Below are 17,281 nucleotides of genomic sequence, written 5' to 3'. Positions count from 1 at the left end.
TCGTGCAGTTGTGCTGTTGATACTATTTTCTTTTACATCAAATACATGTAACTGTCTTTTTTGTATTCGACTTATATTTCTCAGTTACAGTCACGTAAGCCACTTTATCTCATCTGCGGACAAGCTCCTCTTGCTGTATTCATCATCCATTGATTTACTGGCCCTCCAGTTGTCAGACCACTTAATAAAGTGCCAAGTGGGTTTTTAGCTAACTGTGAAATTATCCGGTTGGTAAGAAGCTACATAAATAAATGATATGTAACAATGAATTGGAGTAATAAATCACAGTAGAGAATAATTGAATAATCCACAGATTCTGCTGCTTTTTAGCGTTGCTCCCACTCTTCCTCCCTGCAGATTACTCTGTGGTCCTCCTCCCTTTCTCACAGAGGCCATACTATGGGGGAGATGTACTAACGTCGAAAATGCGTTAAAACCCCCGAAAATGCAGTTTTTTGGGGTTTTAACCGCATTCCCCATATGTACTAAGCAGGCTTTGCTTCGCTAGGTAACGCCACCTTCAGGTAAGTACTCTAACCTACCCCTCCCCCCCAACCCTCCTTTATGGATGCCTAACCCTAACCTCCCACTCGGGGTGCCTAATCGTAACCCCCTCTCACCGCACCCTAAATCTAACCCTCCCGTGGGGGATCCCTGACCCTGACCTGCCCCCCGGTTGGTGCCTAACCCAAACCCCCCCTTCCCCTAGCCTAACCCTAACCCTTCCCAGGGGGGTGCCTAACCCTAATCTCCCCCCCGGTGGTTGTTAAACCAAACCCCCCCTTACCCGGGGACACAGGCGTTACTTACCCGTCCAGACGATCGGGATTGCAGTGCTTCCTGTTCACCTTTGGGATATCGGCGTCGACATATTGCCGGGCGGCGGGATTTGGGCGTCGATATGTTGACGCCCGGCATTCTGTCCGCCGGCAATATGACTGCATCACCCTGGTAATGTTGCTCTGCAGATACTCTCAAACTCAACCCATCCTCAACCTAACAATGGCTCTCTATACTGTCCCGCTAGCTCCAAAGATGTTCCCGCACTGCCAAACAACACTGGGGAAAATGTATTACACTCACTGACTTTATTTAAAATTCATGATCTCCTCGTACAGCTCTGCTTTTCCTCTCTCCAAACAGTTCTATTTCCAATATCTCTTCCTCCTACACCCGGGGGTATATTTACTAAAGTGAGAGTTTTTAGAAGTGGAGATGTTGCCCATAGCAACCAATCAGATTCTAGCTATTATCTTCTAGAAGGTGCTAGTTAAATGTTAAGTAGAGTCTGATTGGTTGCTACGGGCAACATCTCCACTTCTAAAAACCCTCAATACGCCATGTGGAGCAAGGTGCTTGGCGTGAGTGAGCCGCACCGAGCAATGTAGGATCTTTTTTGCATCTGTCTTAAGCTGGATACACACTTGCCATTCGGCGGCATGGCCCCAGCTGATGATATCGATTGTCGGACCTGCATGAAGGTCCAACAGGCGATGTCGCTGACGATGCGAGGGAGTGTGCATTGTCAGTGACATAGCCAGTACACATTGGCGGTTGTGGACGATATGTCGCTCTGATCCGCCGGATGGGACATGTTGACTAGCGTGTACCCAGCTTTAGTGGCAATTTGATGCGACAAAACCGATTCTGCATACAGGGCCTGATTCAGCAAGGATCACTATTCTGCTTGTACGCACGCAACGCAGTTGCTAATATCAGCGGTGACATGTAAATGTTTGCATTTGCATTGTGATCGCAGCCTGACATAAGGACGCCCACTTCCCCTTGCTCACATCCGTATACTTGGCCAACATAGCGGAATAATCGGTAACATCAAGTAACATCGGACCCATGCGCACAATTAACCATTTAACTGGCGATTTTGTTTTCTAAAATCTCCAAAATTTTCATGTTTTTTTTTATCTGTGAATTAGGTGAGGAACATCTATTTTAGCTTATCCAAAATGATTTCATCCAAAAAAAATATATTTTTTTTCAAACATCGGAACTACCATCGGAACATCAGAAACATCACGTCCATCACGACTTTCATTTTGAGACCATTTTCAGGCAACAGGTACACTAAGGGGATGAGGGAGGAGGTTAATTTACTTTTTCCCAGCGGTAGCTAAGTTCTGCAGGCGCTGGGTGGGGGGTCCTGCTTTGCTGACCGCTCAGCAGTGATCGGCAGCACAGCAGACACAGGGGGAGAGGGGTACAGGCAAGCAGAGGGACTGGAAGGCCCCGCTGAGAGCAGCAGCTGCGGGAAGATTCTCATCTGCAGCTGCCTTCATGTTTATCTGACTGGTCAATATTTTGCGACCAGAACAGATAAAGAACTGCCTGGTGTGGTCAGAAAATTGCAACCATATCAGGCAAGTTAAGGCAGGTCAGACCTCACTCAGGAATTGGTTACTTCAGCGCCCGCAGTGAGGCCTCAGGCTATGCACAGTATGGTATCGCAGTGGCTGATTTATGCACGCCCATGCAACACCGTTGAAACTCACTGGCACGCCTGCGTTTGCCAAACCATCCCCTCCCCCTTCACCACCCACAAACGGCACTTTCTGTCAATCATTCTGCCATAGGTCTGCATATCCTCTGCGATCACTGTCCTGGTTGCAGTGGCTAGTTCGCACACTACGATGCATATACGTGCGCAGTACAGCAATAATCAGCCGATTGCGTGTGTATAAACAACTGCGTTCCTTGCAGAATCAGACCCATAAAGCACAATGGGGGAGATGTACAAAGCTCAGAAACGGTATCAGCGCACGTTATGTGCGCTGATACCGCTTCTCCCCGATGTATGATCGGGGGTCTGGGCGCCCCTGTCATTATCGGCGCTGCTATCTATAAGATAGCAGCGCCGATAATGACATGGGCGCCCAGACCCCCGATGTAACCGACTGTAGCTGTCGATAACGACAGCTACAGCCGGCCGAACGGTCATGCGCTGCATGGCCCACCGTTCGTACATGGCCCTGCCATCTGCGCTGCTATCTATAAGATAGCAGCGCTGACGGCAGGGCCATGTACGAACGGTCATAACGCATGACCGTTCGGCCGGCTGTAGCTGTCATTATCGACAGCTACAGCCTGGCGTTAGCCTATCCCCACAGCAGGGACAGCGCTGTCCCTGCTGCAGCGGCTGCCGGCTCCAGGGCTCCACACGGGGATCTCGCGATACTTGCGAGATCCCGCGCATGCTCAGTGGAGCCGGCCGGGAGAGAGACACAGCGCATCAGCACTAGGCTGATACGCTGCTGTCTCTAGCGGGTAGCGCCGGAGGGGGGAGTTAACGCTCCCCCTCTCCGGCCGATGAGATGTTCATACATCTCATCGGTAGTGCTTCCTGCTTCGCCTCAGTAAAGAGGCGAAGCGGGAAACGTTATAGCGGCACGTTAAGTGCCGCTATAATACATCTACCCCAATGGACTTTGGCATGGAAAAAACTGCCACCACCGCTGCACCTATGAACAAAGCCTTGGAGAGAGATAAAGTGGACAGAGATAAAGTACCAACCAATCAGCTCCTAACTCATTTTTCAAACACAGATGACGAGACCCTTCAGATGGACACAGATATACAAGTGTTTCATATCAAATTAATCAGTGCAGTCTCCTGAAGCGGTTTTGTTGCATCACATTGCGTCTAAGCTGCATTATCGGATGAAAAAGATGCGAAAGCGACTTTCGGCGCGCAAAATTGGGCCGTCTCCTGCACAATCCAGGAGAGCAGGCGAGTATGACAACAACAAAGGGGAAATAGGTTGTGTTGCGTTTTAACATTTTAAACATTTACGTGAAAATGTGAGAATGCCTTGGAGGTAGCGTGCGCATTAAAGCAGATAGGGGTGAACGAGTACCTTAAACTATGAGAACAAAGGTAAACTCTAAAAAACTAAGCTGCATGTAAAAGACAAAACCATGGTTCCCTAGAATCCGTTTCTTCCCTTTCCTCTGTCTGTTTTCACAGGTACACAAATGATTTCTCGCGCACATAAATAATACACGGGAATCATAAATCATAAAATGACCCCTGACTCCCGATATAAGAGTATTGTTTAGATCTATAAACTGGTCTCATATTTATTGGAATCCATGAGCTTCTTATACCCAGTAGAGGACATTGATTTACAATACAATTTAGAACAAAAGCTTGCCTCTAGCCATAAGAATACGGAGTAAGATAATAATAGCAAGCTGATGTCAGGAACTACTGAGGTGACTTGGCAGAGTACGCACAACACCTGAACAAATTAAGCTTATCACCGGATTGCGCCCACTAATCCCTAACTATCTACAGCATCTAAGCAATCTACACTTGTAAGAAAATAATAACACAGCGGCAGGATCACTTGTCAAAAATAATAGCCTGCAGTCAAGGCGGACGCTACGGCAAGACAAAAATCGCATGCTGAATGTCTTATGCTACAGCCGTGCTCCTGGCGCAGAGCACACAGCTCCCATTTAATTTATGCTTATTGCTAGCCGTGCCCGATAATGGATGTTATATTTTCACCGTCAAATAGATCATGCAATGAGGTAAGTTGCAAGCAACCTAAACAATTTAGAAAAGGAACGAATTAAAATTATCATTATTATTATTATTATTATTATTATTATTATTATTAACTCATACGGAAATCGCAAAGCACAACGTTTTGAAAATCATTTGGAAATTATAGCGTCATACACAACTAAACGATTACAGTGTGTCTAATACTGCCACCGCCATGGGAATCAGAACGGGGTGGGGGGCAAGGGGATCGGCTCACCCCCAGCCCCCAAAACTTTTGGATGATGCAGCGGCCGTGACTGCAATGCACTGCACGGAGGATGATGCGTAATGTGTGGTCTTTAAGTGAAAAGATGGCAAATTATACCTCCTCCTCCGTGCAGTGCAGGGGCTGTACAGCCTATTGCTATAAAGCACAGCCCCTGACCGTCCGTGACCGCTGCTCCAGTCCATTTGCGCCCAGCAACAGGTAAGTTGGAGGGAGGGGGAAGGGGGGAGCTCATTGCATTAAGACAGGGGCGTCGTAATGATTTTATGTTGCCCCCCCAACCAGTGGCATAACTATGGGGGTTCAGCAGGGCACATGCCCTGGGCACTGTAGCAGGCCCAGCAGATGGGGGTGCCACTGGTCAGGGCATGGTAACTGCAGTCATTCCTATCCTGAGAGCTGCCAGGTGACAGAGTCTCTTCCTTCCCCGATGCTCTCTCAGCTCCGGAGCAGCCAGGTGAGTATTAGTTTTTTGCACGGAAGGGGCCGGACTGCCACCGGGGAGGAGGAGGGGGTGCATTTGTGTGAATGAGGTGTGTGTATCTGTCAGTGTGTGTGTGTGTGTATCTGCGTCAGTGACACTGACGCAGATACACACACACACACACTGACAGATACACACTGACTCAGTGTGTATCTGTCAGTGTGTGTGTGTCTGTGTCAGTGTGTGTTTATCTGACCTGTGTCAGTGTGTGTGTGTATCTGTGTCAGTGTGTGTGTGTGTGTGTGTGTGTGTGTATCTGTGTCAGTGTGTATCTGTTTCAGTGTGTGTGTGTCAGTGTATCTTTATCAGTGTGTGTGTATCTGTGATGGTATGCTGAGAGATGACACAGGGGGGAGATGATGGTGTGGTTGAGAGATGATGCTTGGGGGAGGTAATGGTGTGGCTGAGAGACAACATGGGGAGGCAATGGTGTGGCTGAGAGACAACATGAGGGGAGGTGATTGTGTGGCTGTGAGATGACGCAGGGGGGAGATGATGGTGTGGTTGAGAGATGACACTGGGGGGGAGGCAATGGTGTGGCTGAGAGATGACACAGGGGGTGGTGGCAATGGTGTGGTTGAGAGATGACGCAGGGGAGAGGCGATGGTGTGGCTGAGAGACGACGCAGTAGGGGAGGCGATGGTGTGGCTGAGATGACGCAGGGGGGAGGCAATGGTGTGGCTGAGAGATGATGCGGGGGAGGTGATGGATTGGCTGAGAGATGACGCAGGGGAGAGGCGATGGTATGGCTGAGACACGACGCAGGGGGGGAGGCGATGGTGTGCTGAGAGATGATGCAGGGGAGAGGTGATGGTGTGGCTGAGACACGATGCAGGGGGGAGGCAATGGTGTGTTGAGAGACAATGCAGGGGGAGGCAATGGTGTGGCTGAGAGACAACGCATGGGGGGAGGTGATGGTGTGGCTGAGAGACAATACAGGGGGGAAAGCAATGGTGTGCTGAGAGATGACACAGATGAGAGGCGATGGTGTACTGAGATATGACACAGGGGGAGACAATGGTGTGGCTGAGAGACAATGCAAGGGAGGAGGCGATGGTGTGGCTGAGAGATGACACAGGGGGAGGCGAAGGTGTGCTGCGATACAATGCAGGGGGCAGGCAATGGTGTGGCTGAGAAATGACGCAGGGAGGAGGCAATCGTGTGGCTGAGAGATGACGCAGGAGGGGAGGTTATGGTGTGGCTGAGAGATGATGCAGGTGGAGATTGTGTGGCTGAGAGATGCAGGGGGAAGGAGTTACAGAGGGGGAACAAGTCTGGTTGAACCGTTGTTGTATGATGATGACTTTCTTAATATCCCTACACAAAGAGGCATCTTCCGGACAATGTGACCTACATAAATTGTGAATACCGACTGAAGACGCCATCTACCCAGGGAGGATACATTTCTTCAGAGGTTCCACGTTGTGAGAAACTACTGTATAGGTAAGGTGCATGTAGAATAGAAAGGAATGTTCCCAGAGTGACGAGAAATGTGTGGCATGTCATGTTGGCATACCCCATTTTCAGTGACCATGTCCCTTTGGTATGTGACCACATTTTTCTATGTGTTTGGATGTGTGTGTGTGTGGGGGGGGGAAACGCCGTTCTTCAACTTGCCCTGGACTCTAAAGACCCTAGTTACGCCACTGTCTTCAACATAAAATTGTTCCAACGTGAGAAGTATAGGAACTATTTACTTTTTGCTGTTATGTTCCAAGATTGGATGACCAACTAAGGGGCATATTTACCACATCCCGCCTTTTTAATGTGGATGAGATGTGAAAATATCACCCATAATCACAATGAGGTACTGCTAATATAATTCGGTTGCAAAGACACAACTTGCGAGCAAGGATTGGAAGCAAAGCGATAGCTACCTCCAGGGCTGTAACTAGCTATGGGCGACTGATGCTGTCGCACAGAGTGCAGAGGCTCTGTGGGCAGCACCGTCGCCACCCCACAGCCCTTGCTCCTGGCTAGCAGCAGTGGCACCCTGCTGCCAGGATTGCTGCTGCAGCACCCACGAACATCTACAGGACACTCCAGATGGGCACCTCGCACAGTTGATCGGGCACTGCACTTACTGGAGCTGCCAGTCATGCCCCCCTTCTGTGTGATGTAATGGCGTCCTGTGCACTCATGGGGCGGGCCCGCACAGGAAGCAACTGTGTCCTGTTACGGCTCTGGCTACCGCTATCACTTTGCTTCTATGTTCAGATGCAATGGGACTCATACGCATACACAGCCACAAAATATGTGATACAGATGGCATTAGTGTGTACTGTTGCAGATGGTATACCAGAGTGTAGGTACACACCAGCGGATACCCTGAAGTCACTGAACAGCCCAGTACTTAGCCAGTGGGGTGGTTTATTTAGCAGTAACTTTATTGTATAGCCGTACTCACAGTTATGCATGTAACACACTCTTTTCATGGAGCAAAGCTTGACCAGAGCATGCAGACCACCAGCCGGTGACTATATGTTGGAAGCGACGCAGGATGCAAGTGGTGAATAATGCAGTGGATGCAGTATATTGCAGGTTCTCACTGTAGCACTCTTGCACCATGACAAGATGGCACCGTGCATGCACAGAAGTACAGACGGGGAATGAAGTCTCCATAAGCAAGCCAATATGGAGACTGCACAGTAACACTCTCCTGGCTTCAACACCCCACCACCAGTCACTACAAGCTTCCCTTATTCTAGTCCATATTTCTTGGTAGGGACATCAGCAAGACTCCTCTCACTGACCGTGTACACTATATCAACGGGATGCCGGCAGTCAAATTACTGGCACCAGAATCCCGACAGCAGTCAGAGTCCCAGCACCAGAATCCAGACCACCGTATATGAACGGTAAATATTATTAGAGTTAGGGTAGGGGTTAGGTGTTAGGGTTAGGCACTAGGGGGAGGGTTAAGGTTAGGATGCACGCAGGAAGCATTAGGGTTAGGCTATGGGGGGGTTAGGGTTAGGCTGCAGGGAGGGAGGGTTAGGGCTATGCTGCAGGGAGGGAGGGTTAGGGGAATAGTAAGGGGAGGAAGGGTTAGGATAGTTACCTAGTTGGGTCGGCACTCTGACTGTCAGGATGCTGCTGTCGGTATTCTGACTCCCGGGATCCCAGACCTAACCCATATCAACAGCCTCTTTCCTCACAAACTCATACTTGTGAAACTTGATTAATGCAAGGTCTCTTTGGACTTCCAGTCACACCAGTCAGCTTGAATATATAGAGGTTCACTAAACATAATATTCGCAAATTCCTCATTGTATCTGCTTGGTGGTTTTCCAATATTTGATCTCACAGAAGTTCTTTTCTGTGGTTGGATGTCCACGCTGGTAACCTCTGGTTCAGATACTGGATGTCTCCATCTGCTGGCACATCCAGTGACACAAACTTGTTCTGCACTTGAGGTTCCAGCCGATCTTTAATTTGTGCTCTTTACTTTCATGGCAATAATCAATCATGATACACTCCATGGACTTTAAATCCAGCTGGTGTCTTCTCTTTTTTGGTATCAGTACTTCCAAGAACTCTGAGATACTTTACATTTGGTCTTCTTCCTGACCACGCTTACATTTTGTTTTTTGTCTTTTAAGGCAATTGTGGGAGGTCGATTTTTCAAATTAATGCCTGTGGACACTGCTTCCACCCAAAATTGCTTGTTTAGTATCTTTCAGCATGCATCTGTCTTTCTCTACAAATGTGCAGTTCACACACTCACATGCACTATTTTGCTCTGGTGTGTAGGCGATGGTCAATTGAAGATCAATTCCATACTTCTATAGGAAGTACTGCAGGGCTCTAACCAGGGCCAGATTGAGGACCACATGGGCCTGGAGCTGAAAATGACCAAGGGCCTATTATGAGAAGCAGAGGGGGCATGACCAGTGCTGTGAGGGTGTGGCCAGTGCCATGTGGTTGTGTGCACCAACTATACTCTCAGCCCCAATGTCTCCGTAAATATGTGAAAGAAAAAAAATGCTTCATTTTGTGAGGTAAATAGAAATACAATTTTATGACTTATAATTTAGGGCTGACCGTGTGGAAAGCAAATGGCCAGTCAACATCATGTTGTCATGACAATGGGCCTATTTTTATGTGGAGGCCTGGAGCTGTAGCTCCATCTGCTCCATTGTTAATCTGGCCCTAGCTCTAACACAGTGACAAGTTGGCACTGTGCACATGCAGAAGTACAGATGGCAGCCATCTTGGTTAGGGAACAAAGCCTCCCTATAGGAGCCAATATGGAGACTGCGCAGAAGTGCTCTCCTGGCTTCAACAGGAAAAACAAGATCAGTCTTTAAGTATAATCCCATCCAAATTGTATTTTGCAAATTTTGCAGCTACCCCTATATAGTACTGATGAAGGTCCCACGCAGTTTGGGAGACTTCACAGCAATCACATAAAAATTTGAAATGTAGGTACATCAGAGGATGCGCTATTTATCAAGAAAATAAAAAAGTACTTAGAGATTTTGTCACCAGGTGGAGTGTTTGCAATGCAATCACTTGACTAACATTACTGTGTCCTCCATTGTGTTCAACAACAATTTCCATTCGAAGAACAGAATTCAATATAGCACATGACATCTAATGCTGTCTTTTAGATCTGATTCCTTTTTTCTTTTAAAAACAAAAACAATCTACAACCAACAGTAATCTGGGTAGCCAAGATTATCCACTGTAAGACATATTGGTGTTATTTTGATTTTTCATATTCTGACTGAGGAACTATGGCCCTCATTCAGAGCCGTTCGCTATTTGCGGTCGTTCGTTTAAAAACAAGGGGTGGCTATTCAAATGATCCGTACGCACATTGCAGTCTGTTCACACCTCTAAGTCTGAACGAACGAGAAAAACATACGCTCGTTTATTTGTTAAAAACGCCCCCTGGCCGCTCGCACCATACGTCATGTCCGCTATTTATTAGATTAATCGAGTACATCGACCAGCGTATGAACTGCTCGCTATTCTTGTGGTTGGTGTTTGCTACCACAAATTTGCGAGCAGTTCTGGCTCTAAAATAACCCAGTGACGTGGTCAATGACGCTGCTGTTTTAAATATACACACCCATAAAACGCCCGTTTTGACCTTTAAGCACGCCTGCGTTCGGATCTCCACTCCCCATTTTCAAGCACCTTCCCCTGTTACCACCCACATACGCCTCATTCTGTCACTCAAAATAGCAGGCACTTGCTATATAGCGTACAAACGATTTTCGGCCGCACTGACTGGTTCGCGCATGCGTACTAAAAAGCGTACGCATGCGCAGATGTGCAAACATCGCTCGGAACGAGCGTACTACCGCTAACGAGCGGCTCTGAATGAGGGCCTATGACATCATTGAAGGTGGGACAAATGATACGTCTCATCTTTGATTGAAGTGAGAAAAGACTGTATTTTTTGGAACTGAACTGGCACAAGGTTTCATTTCCTTCTTGTATCTTACATGTATTTTACATGTATTGACCCTACCTTCCTATCTTTTTCCCCTATCTTGTATATAACATTTGCATTATTGTTGTATGTATACTTATGCTACATGGGATTACGTTTTGCTTAGAATAAATAATTATTAGATAAACATCTAAGTTATCCAGGTTGATCTCCACCATTATATGTTAGATTAACCTAATAAGTGCTAATCCGTATCCACTTTAAAACCAAGGGAATTTAAACCACTTATTTTTCCCTTTTTGTTCCTGAGATTTCGCAACACAAAGATACAACATTACATGACAGATACAACTTTATACCTACACTTTAGCGACACAAGCTTAATGGCCCTAATAATGAAGAGAAAAATTTCCCTAGTGATAATTAAGGATTGAACTCGCTGCGAGTTCAATCCTAGTATTGAAGGCATTCATCATGCCTCTAATATTTAATTATCACTTCTGAAAATCTGCTCCTTTTGTGGAGACAGCTTTTCGGAAAAGGGGCTTTTTTCTCATGCTGCCTTCGCTCTTTGTAGCCTGTCTTGAAGCTGCGCATGTGCAGCTTGAAGACAGGCTGCGAAGAGACAGGAGAGAAGCCGTCAGAGTCAAGCCCCCCCCTCGCTCGCCTCCTCGGCATCCTCCGCTCAAGCCCGGATATCCCGCGCTGCCTGAGACCTGGCCACCTTCCTCTCCTGCCCGCTCGCCTCCTCGCTCAGCCCGGGATATACCCGATGCCTGATACCTGGCCCCCCGCCACCGCAAGCCTGCAGCTGCCACAGGAGTCTGTGACCCCCACTCAGATCATGCAGCCCTGCAGTGCCAGTCCCCCGTTGCTGCTGCTGTGCCCTCTCCCTTAACAACGGCTCACAGAAGGAGAGCTTGGGGAGCCAGGAGGGAGCTGCTGGAAGGTAAGAGGAGACAGCAGGGAGGGATCTTTTCAGATCCCTCTGCTGTATCGGGTGCTGTACGCCATCTCTGGATGGCGTACAGTATCACTGTCATGTTCCCAAAAAAATGCTTTTTCGGAACTTGATGAATTTCACAATTTGCATATCCCCATACTGTAGTATGGGGACTGTGGAAATTATTGGGGGAGAACTGTAACCAGGAGATATCAGTGATATCTCCTGCGTTACATGTTTGATGAATGACAATGACACTTAGGGGTCTATTTACTAAGCAGTGTTAGGAGACAGAGTGAAAAGTGATAAGGTGCCAGCCAATCAGCTCCCAACTGTCATTTTTCAAACACAGCCTGGTGACATGGCAGTTAGGAGCTGATTGGCTGGCACCTTATCACTTTTCACTCTGTCTCCTAACACTGCTTAGTAAATAGACCCCTGAATTTATACAAAAATAGGTGAAAAGCTTAATTTCACCTACTTTTGTAGAAATTAAGTGATGATGAATAGACCCCATAGTGCGCAGAAAGCCAGCAACACATCTGAAATCTATTTACAATTGACCTCATTTACTCAGCCAATAACGGACGGATATAGCAGACTCCAGTTCTTTAAGCTTTGAAAAGAGCTATTAAGTTCATTTTAGCCAGTAGGGTCTTGTGTTTCACAGGCAGAATAAAAGTACACAAAATGGACATAAATGGGTTTTATAATCCACAGCCCTGGTGGACCAAGATCGTTGCTAAATCCGTGGGAGGCGTAGCCATACAAAAAAAATAAAAATGTTTTAAATGATCAGCACAGGGTGCGGCTCTAGGGGCTATTAGAGCGATCTCCCCCACCTGTAAAACTTCTCATCTCTGGCCACTACCTCTGGTCATGCCTGAATAGCAGCCACAGCGACACATCGGAGAGGAGACTGTTGAAGCGCTATGTGAAATGGAGAATATGAAAGGGATATATGATAAAGTGGAGGTTATTTCTGCAAATTAGGGAATCTGGACCTCATTCAGACCTGCTCGCAAGCAATGAGTGCTCGCAAGCGGGTCGATGTTTAGACCCTGCACACGCGCAGCGGCCGCACTGCTCGTGCGCAAGCCCCGGAGCAAGAGAGAAATTCTCTCGCTCCGGAGCTCACTACAAAAGGGGCGGCTGTTGATGTTGATCAACAGCTTGCCCTGTTTTGTAGGTGTGGCGGGGGGTGGTTTCACAAACGGAGGCGTTCCTTAAGGAACGCCTGCGGTTTTGTGGGCGGCCGCACTGACATCAGCAGTGATGTCAGTGGGGAGCTTCCTGCTGGATCAGAGCAGAAAGTTCCCTGGGGCTTGAGGTTGCCGAGACCCAACCTTAGGGTCTCGTCGCAAGCCCCGATGGTCGTGATGGTCTTGACCATCGCGACCATCAACCTGGTCGGTCGCTAAAGCTGTGGGTGATAACTTCAAAACCCAAGCGGCCGCCCACATTCAGAGCGACCGCTCGCATTTTGCGAGCGCCTCTGAATGAGGGCCTCTATGTGCAAAAGGGGATATTTCTGAAAAAATTAGGCTAATATCCATTGGCTGAAGCTGCATAGAGCACCGGGCAATGTAATATATGGGACAGATTTGTACCTGGGCCCAAGTGTAAACTCAGATGTACATTCTGCAACTTTGAGCATTCCAGCTCTAGTCGCTAATAATGAATTCCTCGTGATATTTGATTCCTTCCAAGCAAATATTATGTAGAAGAATAAATAATTGGCGCTTTCAAAACATCTACCATTAAGCATAATTTTACAGAATCATATCCACCCAAGTAAAATTCCTATTAAATCCTTTTTCACTAGAGGGTACTTGAGGTAAACTCAATGGAGAATAAATCAGAGCCTTCCTAAAACCAATTGCAAACAACTTATATTTGGAGCTGAGAAGAAATCTGGTAGTAATACGATCAGACTGATTGCACCCACAATTGTAAGTGAGAAGTGATCCAAACTGTGTTGATTAAAATTTCCTAAATGTGTTCCCAGACTGGCGAGTTTGCATATAAATTGGCTTCTTCCGTCGTGTGAACTTTGACCTCCCCCTCCATTGCCCATAATTCCTCATTAATGGCCTATTTCTTTCACCAGCAAACTATTAAACAAGCGCTGATGTTTATTGACAACGGTACTATGAATAACTAATGATCTATAAAGCTATTTCTTTTTACTTTGTATGACTTCTTTTATGACACATTTATGGTTTTATGATTGATTTAAGAAGCAAAATGGCATTTTATTTAAAGGGGCGAATTTAGTTCAGAGCGGTACATACAAAGAGCAGGACCTTTGTTTTAAAGCTGTTTTTCCATTAGAGATGTGCGATTCGATTTCCTGTCAACACCGCGGAAACCCGGCTCGGGTCTTTCCACCAGGCTCAGATCCCAAAACGAGGCAAAACAGCATTTTCACGTAGACGGATCTCATGTGTGGAGTGGACTGGAGCACTGTGATTAGGAGTGGACTGGAGCACTGTGATTAGGAGTGGACTGGAGCACTGTGATTAGGAGTGGACTGGAGCACTGTGATTAGGAGTGGACTGGAGCACTGTGATTAGGAGTGGACTGGAGCACTGTGATTAGGAGTGGACTGGAGCACTGTGATTAGGAGTGGACTGGAGCACTGTGATTAGGAGTGGACTGGAGCACTGTGATTAGGAGTGGACTGGAGCACTGTGATTAGGAGTGGACTGGAGCACTGTTATAAAGCCCTCAGTGGCACTGTTCATTAAAACCTATAAGGAGCACTGTGTTAAAGGGCAGTGTAGAGGCACTGTGGATTGTGAGCTGCAGCACTGTGAGGCACTATGTTGCGTGTTCATGGCCAGGCACTAAAAATACACCATTAGGAACACTGGCCCTGATTCAGAGCCGGACGCTCTGACCAGAGCGCTCGCTCTGAATCAGGGCCCACCTCCATAAATATGGAGCGTCCTCCTGGACGCTCATATAGCTGTGGGTCACCACCCACAGCATATACGAGTGTGCAGGATGATGGGCGCGATGGTTTTGACCATCGCGACCATCACCACTTCGAGCAGAAGCCTGGGTTGAGTTTCTCAACCGCAAGGCCAGGAGTAATTTTGGCTCTTTCAGAGCCAAATTCACTCCCACTGACATCACTAGTGATGTCAGTGGGGCCGGCTTCTGACGGTAGGCGTTCCCTTGAGAACGCCTCCATCTGGGAGGCACGCCCCCGGCACGCCCACCAAAGGGGGCATGCTGTCAATCAACATCGACAGCACGCCCCCTTTGATCAGACACTACGAGCGAAGGAAAGTACTTCGCTCGTCGCGTCTCGCGCATACGCACGACGGAGCTCCCTCCATCGTGCGCATGCGCAGTGCAGACCATCGACCCACTTGCGAGCGGACAGCCGCTCGCGAGTGGGTCTGAATCAGGCCCACTGTTTTAAAGGGGCACTGTGTCATTAGAAAAAACTAGAGATGTTCACTGGACCATTTTTGCTGGTTTTGGTTCTAATTCGTCGGCCGGTTTTGATTTTGGTTTTGCCAAACTGCTGCGACTAGTTTTGGTTTTGTATTTTTTTCCGAAAATTTACAAAAGTTACAATCACATATTGTAATTTGAGCCTTTTTTGTCACTAAGTATTATTAACCTCAATAACATTCATTTCCACTCATTTCCAGTCAATTTTGACCACCTCTCAACTCAAAATATTGTTTTCATCCAGTTTAAGCCAAAAGGTTGCACCAAGCTAGCTGGCTTACTAAGTTAAATGACAGCAGTGGGTGGCACACATGTAGCTGGTCAACTTCAAACATGGCACATCTGGGAAACAGAATGGCTCTGCAGTGGCAGAAAAGATACAAACAAAAGAAGGAAGATTCTGCACAGAACCATAGTAAAATTTTTGAAACCAACCATCTAATATCAATGTCTTAATTGCAACATCTAATATTATTGGTGGTGCTCACAAAAGCCCAATAAAGTGCGTACAATAAACAACAAGAGAAAAAAGAATGGGATTAGTTGCTGGGGCACTCTTAATCGTATAGTTATATGTATATTAAAAAATAACTTTTATTATATTTATATATCACTAAAATTATACAATAATCAAATTTTAACAAGTGATATAATTAATCACTTGCTATGGTAAGATTTTGTTTTACATAATTAAATCTTTCGGCGAAGTATTATTAGTATCAGCATACCACTGGTTATGTTTTAGTTTTAAAAATAATGACAGTGTAATAATATAATAGTCGTACAACTGAGTATTATCAGAAAATGCTCTGTCCTGTGCGTTTCTAGTCCTAAAAGTCCTCTTTTGACCTACAGCACCTGTTATTCCCCAGAGGTCTCCCTTCCAAGTACTAACCAGGCCTATTATTGTTTGGCTTCCAAGATCAGACGAGATTGGGCAAATCAATTAATGTATTGCTGTAGGCATATTTCATAGGGAAAGGTAGTATTCGCACGGCCTGCAGAGTCACAGACTAATACTTGTACGTTATGGATACAGAGTGAGGTAAGGCCTGCATAGTCACAGACTAATACTTGTATATTATGGATACAGAGTGAGGTAAGGCCTGCATAGTCACAGACTAATACTTGTATGTTATGGATACAGAGTGAGGTAAGGCCTGCATAGTCACAGACTAATACTTGTATATTATGGATACAGAGTGAGGTAAGGCCTGCATAGTCACAGACTAATACTTGTACGTTATGGATACACAGTGGGGTACGACCTGCGGTGTCACAGACTAGTACTTGTATGTTATGGATACAGAGTGAGGTAAGGCCTGCATAGTCACAGACTAATACTTGTACGATATGGATACACAGTGGGGTACGACCTGCAGTGTCACAGACTAGTACTTGTACGTTATGGATACACAGTGGGGTATGGCCTGCATAGTCACAGACTAATACTTGTACGATATGGATACACAGTGGGGTACGACAAGCGGTGTCACAGACTAATACTTGTACGTTATGGATACAGAGTGAGGTAAGGCCTGCAGAGTCACAGACTAATACTTGTACGTTATTGATATATAGTGGGCTATGGCCTGCAGAGTCACAGTACTTGTATGTTATGGATACACAGTGAGATACGGCCTGCATAGTCACAGACTAATACTTGTACGTTATGGATACACAGTCAGATACGGCCTGCATAGTCACAGACTAATACTTGTATGTTATGGATACAGAGTGAGGTAAGGCCTGCATAGTCACAGACTAATACTTGTATGTTATGGATACAGAGTGAGGTAAGGCCTGCAGTGTCACAGACTAGTACTTGTACGTTATTGATATATAGTGGGCTATGGCCTGCAGAGTCACAGACTAGTACTTGTATGTTATGGATACACAGTGAGATACGGCCTGCAGAGTCACAGTACTTGTATGTTATGGATACACAGTGAGATACGGCCTGCATAGTCACAGACTAATACTTGTACGTTATGGATACACAGTCAGATACGGCCTGCATAGTCACAGACTAATACTTGTATGTTATGGATACACAGTGAGATACGGCCTGCATAGTCACAGACTAATACTTGTATGTTATGGATACAGAGTGAGGTAAGGCCTGCATAGTCACAGACTAATACTTGTATGTTATGGATACAGAGTGAGGTAAGGCCTGCAGAGTCACAGACT

General features: G+C 46.6%; 1 pseudogene; it reads right to left on the bottom strand.

The window, feature by feature from the left end:
• Nucleotides 1–15,934: 15,934 nt before the first annotated feature.
• Nucleotides 15,935–16,053, bottom strand: LOC148534216 (5S ribosomal RNA; annotated as a pseudogene).
• Nucleotides 16,054–17,281: the final 1,228 nt, after the last annotated feature.

This window comes from Taudactylus pleione, unplaced genomic scaffold (assembly GCF_031769625.1).
Source record: "Taudactylus pleione unplaced genomic scaffold, aTauple2 ptg000070l, whole genome shotgun sequence".
In the NCBI taxonomy this organism is placed as follows: domain Eukaryota; kingdom Metazoa; phylum Chordata; class Amphibia; order Anura; family Myobatrachidae; genus Taudactylus; species Taudactylus pleione.
Note: the sequence above shows the minus strand (reverse complement) of the source record. Positions and strands in the feature narration are given on the sequence as shown.